At 38.4% G+C, this 9,612-nt stretch overlaps 1 long non-coding RNA gene across 2 annotated transcripts; it reads right to left on the reverse strand.

The window, feature by feature from the left end:
* Positions 1 to 2,739: 2,739 nt before the first annotated feature.
* Positions 2,740 to 9,398, reverse strand: LOC140588853 (uncharacterized). 2 transcript variants are annotated; one of them, XR_011990062.1, is made up of 4 exons: positions 9,096 to 9,398; positions 3,847 to 3,930; positions 3,273 to 3,373; positions 2,740 to 2,862 (listed from the first exon to the last, which is right to left on the reverse strand). It is a non-coding gene; the product is annotated as an uncharacterized lncRNA (long non-coding RNA). The 2 variants fall into 2 exon arrangements; XR_011990061.1 differs by having other exon boundaries at positions 3,847 to 4,502; positions 6,684 to 9,398.
* Positions 9,399 to 9,612: the final 214 nt, after the last annotated feature.

Raw genomic sequence — 9,612 nt, forward strand, 5'->3', positions numbered from 1 at the left:
TAGAGGCGCTGTCTGCCTTTGCTGATGAGGAAGTCTGTGTGTGTATTCCAGGTGAGGTCCTCAGTAATGTGGACGCCGAGGTATTTGTAGTGGGAGACTCTCTCCATAGGGGTTCCGTTGATCTGGAGGTGGGTATGAGTTTGCTCATCTCTCTGTCTCCTGAAGTCAATCACCATCTCCTTTGTTTTACTGATGTTCATGGAGAGGTGATTTGCCTTACACCACTTTGCTAGACCATCCACCTCACACCGGTAGGCCCTCTCGTCATTCCTGGAGATGAGTCCTACCACCACTGTGTCATCAGCAAACTTCACAATGGAGTTAGTGGGGTGCCTGGCCTTGCAGTCCGCAGTGTAGAGGAAGTAGAGAAGGGGGCTCAGCACACATCCCTGGGGGGCCCCTATGTTCAGTGTGAGTGTATGGCAGTACACATCCCCTATTCTCACTGACTGTGGTCTTGCGGTCAGGAAGCTGTGTATCCACCTGCACAAGGACGTACTGAAACCCAAGTCCTGGAGCTTTTCCGAGAGGGTGTGGGGGACTATGGTGTTGAATGCTGAGCTGTAGTCTATGAACAGCATTCTCACATAGTTACCACATCCCTCATCAAGATGGCTCAATGTGGTGTGCAGGACCTGTGCAACAGCGTCTCCGGTGGATCTGTTTGTCCGGTATGCAAACTGCAATGAATCAAAGTCAGAGGGAAGGAAGCAGCTGATGAAGGGTTTCATGAGCCTCTCGAAGGACTTCATCACTATAGATGTCAGGGCTACTGGGCGATAATCATTGAGGCTGGCTGGGCGGGTGTTCTTCGGGATCGGAACAATCACTGATGTTTTAAAGCAGGTGGGGACTACCTGCTGGGCTAAGGAGGCATTGAAGATGCTGGTGAATACCGTGGTCAGCTGATCTGCACATACTCTTAGCACACGTAAATATGGTGCCATCTGGTCCCGCTGCCTTCCTGCAGTTGGTTGCCCTCAGAGCTCTCCTCACATCATGTTCAGACAGTATCAGAGGTGCCGGTTCAGCAGCGGGGGCGGGTGCAGCGCTCTGATTTGCCACCACAGCAAATGAGAGTCCATTGACTGAGAGTCCATTGCAGTGCTGCAGCAGATCGTGCAACTTATTCTCCAACTCTAACAAGGCATGTGGCATGAGTGTGTCACAGACTGTGCTATAGCAAGGTGGGATGTAGCCTGGCTGTGCAATGTTTGCAAAATGACACATCCCTTCTCTTTCCCCCTTGGTGAGTGGCTCATAGTCCATGTAGATCATTTTAAAGAAGGCCTGGTCAAGTTCACTCTCTCTCCTGCAAAATATTTATTTTTGTCGTTCTTTGTTGAAAGAAGCTTTTAAATCTACTGCTCTCTACCTCTTTGCTTGCTTTCTGTGCTTCTTCCTCTGTAAATAAATTTAAATTACACATTTTACGGTGCTAAAATGAATTTTAAATATTTAAGTTATTAACAAATTGATTTATGCAGTTGGTATTGGCAATCTGGGTTGTTAAAGCATTTCAGGTGAGACGGCGATTATATTAGAAAATTATAATTTCTACCTCTAATATTTAGAGAGACAAAGAAATGTATTATGAACCACCGACCTTTAGATTTGCTGTCCAAGTGTGAGTGGAACACTGTATCGTGTTTTCTCGACACATGCCTTTTAAGATTCCACAACGAACCTTTTGTCGTTGTAACCACCTCCCCGCACTCGCTTTCTCCTTTATCGTTATTACCTTTTAAGATACATTTGTATTTTTGATCACCTTCTTTAAGGTAGTATTTCAGAAAATCCATCTTTCTGTCAGTGGTGCTTAACTGTGCTTTGCACAACATGAATTCGTTCATGCTATAGCTAATGCAGTTGCATTATGGGCCGGAGCGGTAGTGGAGCGCTCTCGGAGCGAGAGAAAATCGCGACGCTCCGACTTTCAAAAAATCCGCTCCAAGCTCCAGGCAAAATCATGCCGCTCCATGCTTCGCTCCGCTCCCACTCCGCTCCGCTCATATACTCTGACCGGAACCATTGTTGCTATAAGGTATAACATATCACACACCCCACAGTATCCCAGCAAACATTTGGACGTTTGATGACCGTTGAAATGACGTCCCTCCGACACGTCCCGTTATGGTTGAAAAATAGTTCCGAAATGAAAGTTGAACGGACGTCTTTGACGTCAACTTGCCGTGTATTAGACGTCTTTTTGGCATCTTTTCTGGACGTCTAATGCGTCGTCGTCTGGATGTTTTTAAGATGTGTTTCTGCATTATGTCAGTGTACTTATTAGCCTGAATATAAACGTCCTTATTGTGAAATGCACATCAGAATATAAATGGTTCAAAAAACGTCCAAAATCAGTCCAGTCAGACCTCAACGTCTATACAACGTTTAATCGACGTTTACATTACAAAACATTTCTTATTTGTATTAAATAAGAAAAATATATATATTTATATAACATATACATACATATAAATATACAAATAAATATATATAATATATTTAAATATATTTGTGTGCATTATATATAAACACATACATACACACATACAAATATAAAAGTATACATTTTTAAACAAAGGCTGATATATATATATATATATATATATATATATATATATATATATATATATATATATATATATATAGTAGAACTGTAAATAGTAACAATTAAACATTAGTTAAACAAGAACGAAAAGAACAAGAACATGAACACACACATGAATTATTTCTGTCAACGGGCTCATTTCCTATATCCCCCACCCCCAACTCTTCCTGGAGCATGTTTTAGGTGTTCAGCCATTGCTGCCTCAATCTCGGAGTCTGTTGCATTTGCGCTCCATCTTTTTACTGCATCTGAGGGAATTGAATATTAAAAAAATATATATTACAAAAGGGCAAAATTGTCTTTATGATTCTACAACGACATTAAAAGTACATCTTGGAACAACATTATCAGTTTCATTAACGAAACATTTGAAAAAAGTAATCAACATGCATTACACGACATTTTTCTGTTGAATAATCTTTGGTTAATAAAAGATGTTCTGCATTAAATGTGTGCTAGGTGAATGAAAAAATAGCATGTCCCCTTCCCCTTCGAAACCACTGTGGTTGAGCAAGTTCCATAAGTAGGTGTGTAACTGTGTGAAAGTAAACAGGACATTTCTGTGGTCTTTAAGACAATATTCCTTCAATAGATAGGTACCAATAAATTTTTTTTTTTTTTAAAAGTACAAAATTTCACGTCATAAGGCCAAAATTACCTTGAATTATATTGAATATGATTGTATCTCTAAATGGCTTCTTTTGCAGTTGGCCACCACCCCTCATGTTGAATTTTGCCATTAAGGCATTCGACATGATTCTGTGAAAGAAATTACTCAGGATTACTTCACCATCAGGAAATTTTACATGTAAGGTCAATATTACAATTATTGTAGTTGTAATATTATCAGCATGTTACTTGCATGCAATGTTAAATCATACACTTTAACAACCACTCATCTGTCAGGTAACAAGTTCCCTGAACTATGTTCTTATCCATATCCACATTTTTTGAGACAACTAATTAGTCATTAATGGCTTACACTGAAATTATGTTTTGATTTTTTGGTTTTCAGTCTGGCAGACTAAGTCAGTAGACATCTAAAACCTTCTGAACTAGAAAATAGGCATGTATGTGAGGAGATACTGTATAATGTGTGAAAGATTAAATCTGTAATAAAAAAAAATAATACCCAAAGCTGGGTTTCTTATTTTGGCCAGAATATACATTTACATATACATTTTATTTCTGAATTATGCAGCAATACAAACAATGCAAGGTAAAATACATACCTGTTCATGACTTTATTGACACAGTCCCTGAGAAAATATCCCCCAACTCTGGACAGTTGCTGAACCTAAATGTGACATCACAATCTGTAATATGATATTAAAGCACAGTTCAACTTTCCCTGGCAGTGTCTCTTTTGAAAAATGTTCAAGAACATAACGTTCAATACCATAATAAATATACTGTCCATTGCATTTATTTTGAACTGGCACTCCTTGTGGAGTTTCAAGAAGAGTTCTAGCGTCTTTGGGAAGTCGATGGCCATGACGTCTGAGCACATCCAGAAGCTCATTTAATGCCTTGTGGGTCTGGTTTGTAGCAGTTGCCCAACTAGCCAAGTCCTTGTGAAGAGATGGTGTTTCAACAATTGAACGTGAAGCCTCATCCAACTGCTCAGACTCAGTTTCAGTAGAATCAGTATCATAATTGTATTCTTCTTCATGTCTAATTGACACCACTGCTGTGCTAACAGAAGAACTACAGGCCACCATAGGATGTATTTCGTCGTGTGTTGATCCCTCCGTGAGGGGACTGCACTCTCCCACCAAGGCTGGCTCCACTGACCCCTCAGAATCAGAGCTGCTATCATATTCCACTAAGGAATCAACCTTTGCCCTTCGTCGTCTCCACTTCCTCTGGTAGGACATGTTTAGCAAATCTAAAATTACAAAATTATTTTAAAGTAGTTACTGAAAACTAGAGGTCGACCGATGTATCGGTTTTGCCGATTAATCGGCACCGATAGTTGATTCCCGGAACTATCGGTTATCGGCAAAAATCCACGCCGATAGTTTTTCCGGGTTGCGTCAGAGCTGAAGCGGCTGAGAACGGTCCGTTGTCCTTATACAGTGCGAGAGCCAACATATATATCTATGGCAAGTGCCGCCTCTATAGGCGAAAATCGCTGTAAAGCACATGCTTTTGTTTTGACACGTGATACTGTTAGTTGCAAAGAGAGCGCAAGCTGCCTGGAGAGAGCGCGGTGCACGGACAACGCTGACACTTCAAATGCATGTTTAAAACACAGACAGCGAAAACTTATGTATACAGTACACTACAGTACATGTTTTCATCTCAATATAAAGTAATTTATTTGTTGATTAGATTCTGCATTGGAGAAAGAACAGCAGTATGTTTGTCGACAAGGCTGAGAGGACGCTAACATTAGCAGTACATCAAGCGGTTAAAATAATGTGGCAAAAATACACGCAAGTCCGACCCAAATGTTTAATGTCATGATTGTTACCATCAGGAATGCATTCGATTTCAGTTCTTTTTATCTTCAGGCACAGGGTGCGATTTGCCGGGGGGATGGGGGGATCCGACTGGAGCGCTTCGAAACAGTGAATCTTTTTGCGACGCAGTGTTTTACTGATTTCAAAAAGCTCTGTTGATACTTTGCTCACCTTCTCTATATAATATATTTGTTGTTTGAAATGAAATCATTACTATTATAGACCTAACTTACGATGTTTTTATTAAATTTGTTATCACGTAATACAGCTCCCTTCGTATTAAAACCATTTCATGACGTGACACTCATTATCTGGTTCTTGCCTAAAAAGACGGGTATATAATGAGCCTCTGCCTATGGTTTTCAAAATAGAAGCAAATATAGTGGGAGACTACACATATAATATACATTTATATAATTAATATTATATATAATTATAATATTATATAATTATATAATTATTATTATAATTCATTTTGTAGTTACTTTTTGGAGTGTTACTTTTTCTTTCAGTTTGAAAGCATGTCTTTAATTTACCTCAATATTTATTAATATATTCATATTTATTTCATATAGCACATTTTCATGATTCAGTACTGTTTTTTTGTTTGGTTTTTGTAATAAAGTTTAGTACTATTTTACATGTAGTGTTGTGTTTTAATTTAGTTTTTTTTTTTTAATCCAGTATCCATTTTAAAAACTATCGGTTATCGGCAAGTACGGACCAACCTAGCTATCGGTAAAATTCAATATCGGTCGACCTCTACTGAAAACATCCATGTTAAAATTCATTTACAGACGCCAGCCCATGTTATTCTTGAGCTCTTCCTACATTTTGCTCAACATTTCACAGTCTCTTTCAGGTAATTTACTTTTTGAAAAATCTCAAAAGGCTACATTGAACAGTAAAACTTACTGGATCATTAAAACATGGTATGCTATTATCGACTGAATTTCATAGCTACTACAATATTTACCATTTGCTTGGGTTTTAACAAATTATTTTTTTTTACTTTATTTAAAAGATCTTTCACTAAACATCTCGCTTTAAAGTCAATTTAAGCAGTTACAACAGCACTTCTTGCCCTACCAAACGCACTACTGATTTGCCCTCCCCCACTCCAATCTTATCTGAAATTATATCTTCCAGCTTCTGATTGACTGAACACACCTGATCCAGGTAACCAGCAGTGGGTAGGGCAAGGATAATTAGATAACAAATAGGCCAGGTGTCCTTGAGGACCAGGGTTGGGAACCCCATATCTATTACACCATGTTCCTGCAGTAGCATGAAACTGCTCTGCTCATTTGTAATTATTTTTTAAGGCAGTGAAACAAAATCCAGCAAACTTAATATTTTGGGGACTTGGTCATTTTGCTATCAGTTTTCCACCAAGACGTTTGCTCAACTGCATAAAATAGCTCAACTTAAGTGTAGAGACCGCATGGGGCTTTACACCTGCGAACAGAGTTTGCTTTTAGGAGCAGCCTAACGTTAACACTACTAACTTTTAGCCTGCTAGTTAATTTTAGCCAAACTCAAACTACATTTTAGTTACTTCGTGTCAAACGTAAAATTTATAAAACAATACAAAATGGACTTACCCAACAGTAGTTTTTTTATATAGATATATTAACTTTCACCCTCCTCTCTCCTTGTCAGTAAATAAGACTCGTGAAAATGCGTTAACTTTTCCTCTCCCTCTCTCAAGATAATCTGGAATATCGCGGTATATCGCGAGACTGCCAACTGTTTCCAAATTCAAATTAAAAAACTTTATGTATCCACATGGGGAAATAAAACGCATGCAGAGTAAAGCGAGTAAACTTTTTTTTTATTTGACAATCCACAACCAATTCGGACTTTAAATGGTAACCAGGTATATACCTGTTCATATGTAAATACATAAATTTCATAAAAATTAGGGGTGCACCGATCGATCGGCGCACCGATCGATCGGCCTCGATCACGTTAATTTGAGGGGATCAGAAATCGACCATATTCCCATGAGATCCACCGATCTTAGTTATATGCTTTTAACTCTTTGGGGTCGAGTATGTCGTCGACGACATCGCGTACTTTTCGCGTCTATTTCAGTTTATAAATATCTCGCTGAAATCTTAATGTATAATCATGAAAAAAACGCTGGCTAAATCCGTAATCTGTCTTCTTTTCAAAACGTCCATTGTCGGAAGTATTAAAGTTTTTTTAATTAGGTTAAATCGGCAAAAAAGTAAACCATGTCATCTTACTTTGTTTTACCTGCATCGGGGGCGTGTAGTACCGCTCTCACCCGAAGATCGCTATTCACATTCTAAATAGCCGCATTAGCGCGTATTCAAATCGCATTCGCATGGTAATTTGATTAACAGCGCAACGGTGAAACGCAATCCAGATACATCCCCTTCAGCGCCATAAAAGGGGGTTGGGGACGTGGCCAGGTGACAATGGCTCATTCATACACATGAAAGTTGCTACATATTCAATGAAAGGAGCCAGAAATAGTTACATGAGTTAGGTTTTTCTTATTTATTTATCCAAATTAATGTTGCATCTACACCATTTAGTCATCTTCATGTAGCCAAGACTGGTGATCAGATATCTGGGATCAAAACAAACTGCCAGCATTGCTTACTATGTACTTTTATAATGTTTCTGCAAGTGTTCCAAACTGCATTTTGCAATGTCTATACTTTGATGTCAAATTTCAAACTTAACAAAAATCTGACATATTTACAATATATATTAAAATAAAGATGAGTGTAATGGCAAAACAAATATATAAGAAATAATTTATTTGCCATGAATTAAGTGTGATGAAATGTGTGATCATGCCCCAGTCAGTGAAAGTGTGTTTCCTACCCCTAGGCCCCAGAGGGTTAAATCAGCCTTTTCTCCCATTCCCGAGAGAGGTGCAGTGCAGGCTGCCTCCCTCCCTATTTTTTGGACAAGTGTGTCATAACAGCTATATATATATTTTTTTTTTACAAAATTAGAGAAATTAAAGTCTGGAAGAAAAAATATGATTTTGTAGTTCAAACAGCAATGCTCATTTATATGTTCATTTATATTTGAGGACACTACCTCGTATTTTGTGAGTATTCATATCAATTTACTCAATAAAAATGGAAACATTGAAGTAACTGTCTTTTAGTTATGAAAGAAACAAGATCGGCAAAAAAAAATCGAGATCGGCAGGTAAGGTTGCCTAAGGATCGGTGATCGTTGATCGGCCAGAAAACTGCAATCGGTGCACCCCTAATAAAAATAATAAAATAATTTTTTAATATTCGAAAACACGGAGCGCATAATGCCAAATGCAGTACGTGGCTTCACAATCACAGAGCACTTTGTGAATAATTTGTCATAAAACAATATGTAAATAAACATTAATGTGCATTTCATTTAAAAAATATATCCTTTTTCCCCCACAATGAGTCTTGCTTGAATAGACGTGTAAAGGACGTCAGTGGCCGTCTTTTCACAACCTCTTAAAAACTACTCGGGGCACTTACTTTTTATTGCAGTATTAACCAAGGTGTAAGCACAGTCGCATTTGCATGTTTCGTGCTCAATTTCACAGTGGATTTAATAAAGGATCATGATGGACTGTAAATGCACGTGTAAAGGACGTCACATAGTGGACCTTCGCTCACACATGCACTCACTATTAAAATGCACTTAGCTAAAACTCAAAGTGACAGCTATACATGCAACCCCAGACAACTGTAGACATGTACAAATGTATCTGAATGCATTTTTAGGCAATGTTCTGTGTCACATATTTTTACCGATTTATGCCGTCTTACCTCGACTGTTTTTGGCCGGGGACACAACGTCGCCGTCGGACCAATGTTTGCTGGGCATGCACTCACTATTAAAATGCACTTAGCTAAAACTCAAAGTGACAGCTATACATGCAACCGCAGACAACTGTAGACATGTACAAATGTATCTGAATGCATTTTTAGGCAATGTTCTGTGTCACATATTTTTACCGATTTATGCCGTCTTACCTCGACTGTTTTTGGCCGGGGACACAATGTCGCCGTCGGACCAATGTTTGCTGGGATATGTCTCACATTTCCGTGACTTACTACGTTAACAATGTTAATGCCATTTTGTAATCGTTTAATTAATTTTGTTTCTCACATGTTCTGTCGGTTTAGTGACGTTTTGCGCCAGAGCCCCTTAAACAGCAGTGGTCACTACGTTGGTAAAGTTAGTTTGCGGTTCGTTTTTCACGTTGCAAACGGCCATAAAAACCTTATATATGCACGAAAAAATACGAATTATGGCTCCTTGTGATAGTCCTGTTGTGTGAATTCAGAAAATATAAATACATTGCGTAAAAACAGCCTTTAATGTATTTTGACCAGTTATTTTCATTAGCTTCTCACGTCAAAACCAGACATCCTCATGACTCAAAAAGCGTCTCATATTAAACATGCTGATTTGTGAAAAATTTCACAACTGATAATTAGTCCATATATCGCGTGTAAACCCATAAAAAACACATTGAAAAACGCGCGT

The sequence above is a fragment of the Paramormyrops kingsleyae genome, chromosome 4, assembly GCF_048594095.1.
Source record: "Paramormyrops kingsleyae isolate MSU_618 chromosome 4, PKINGS_0.4, whole genome shotgun sequence".
Lineage (NCBI taxonomy): Eukaryota > Metazoa > Chordata > Actinopteri > Osteoglossiformes > Mormyridae > Paramormyrops > Paramormyrops kingsleyae.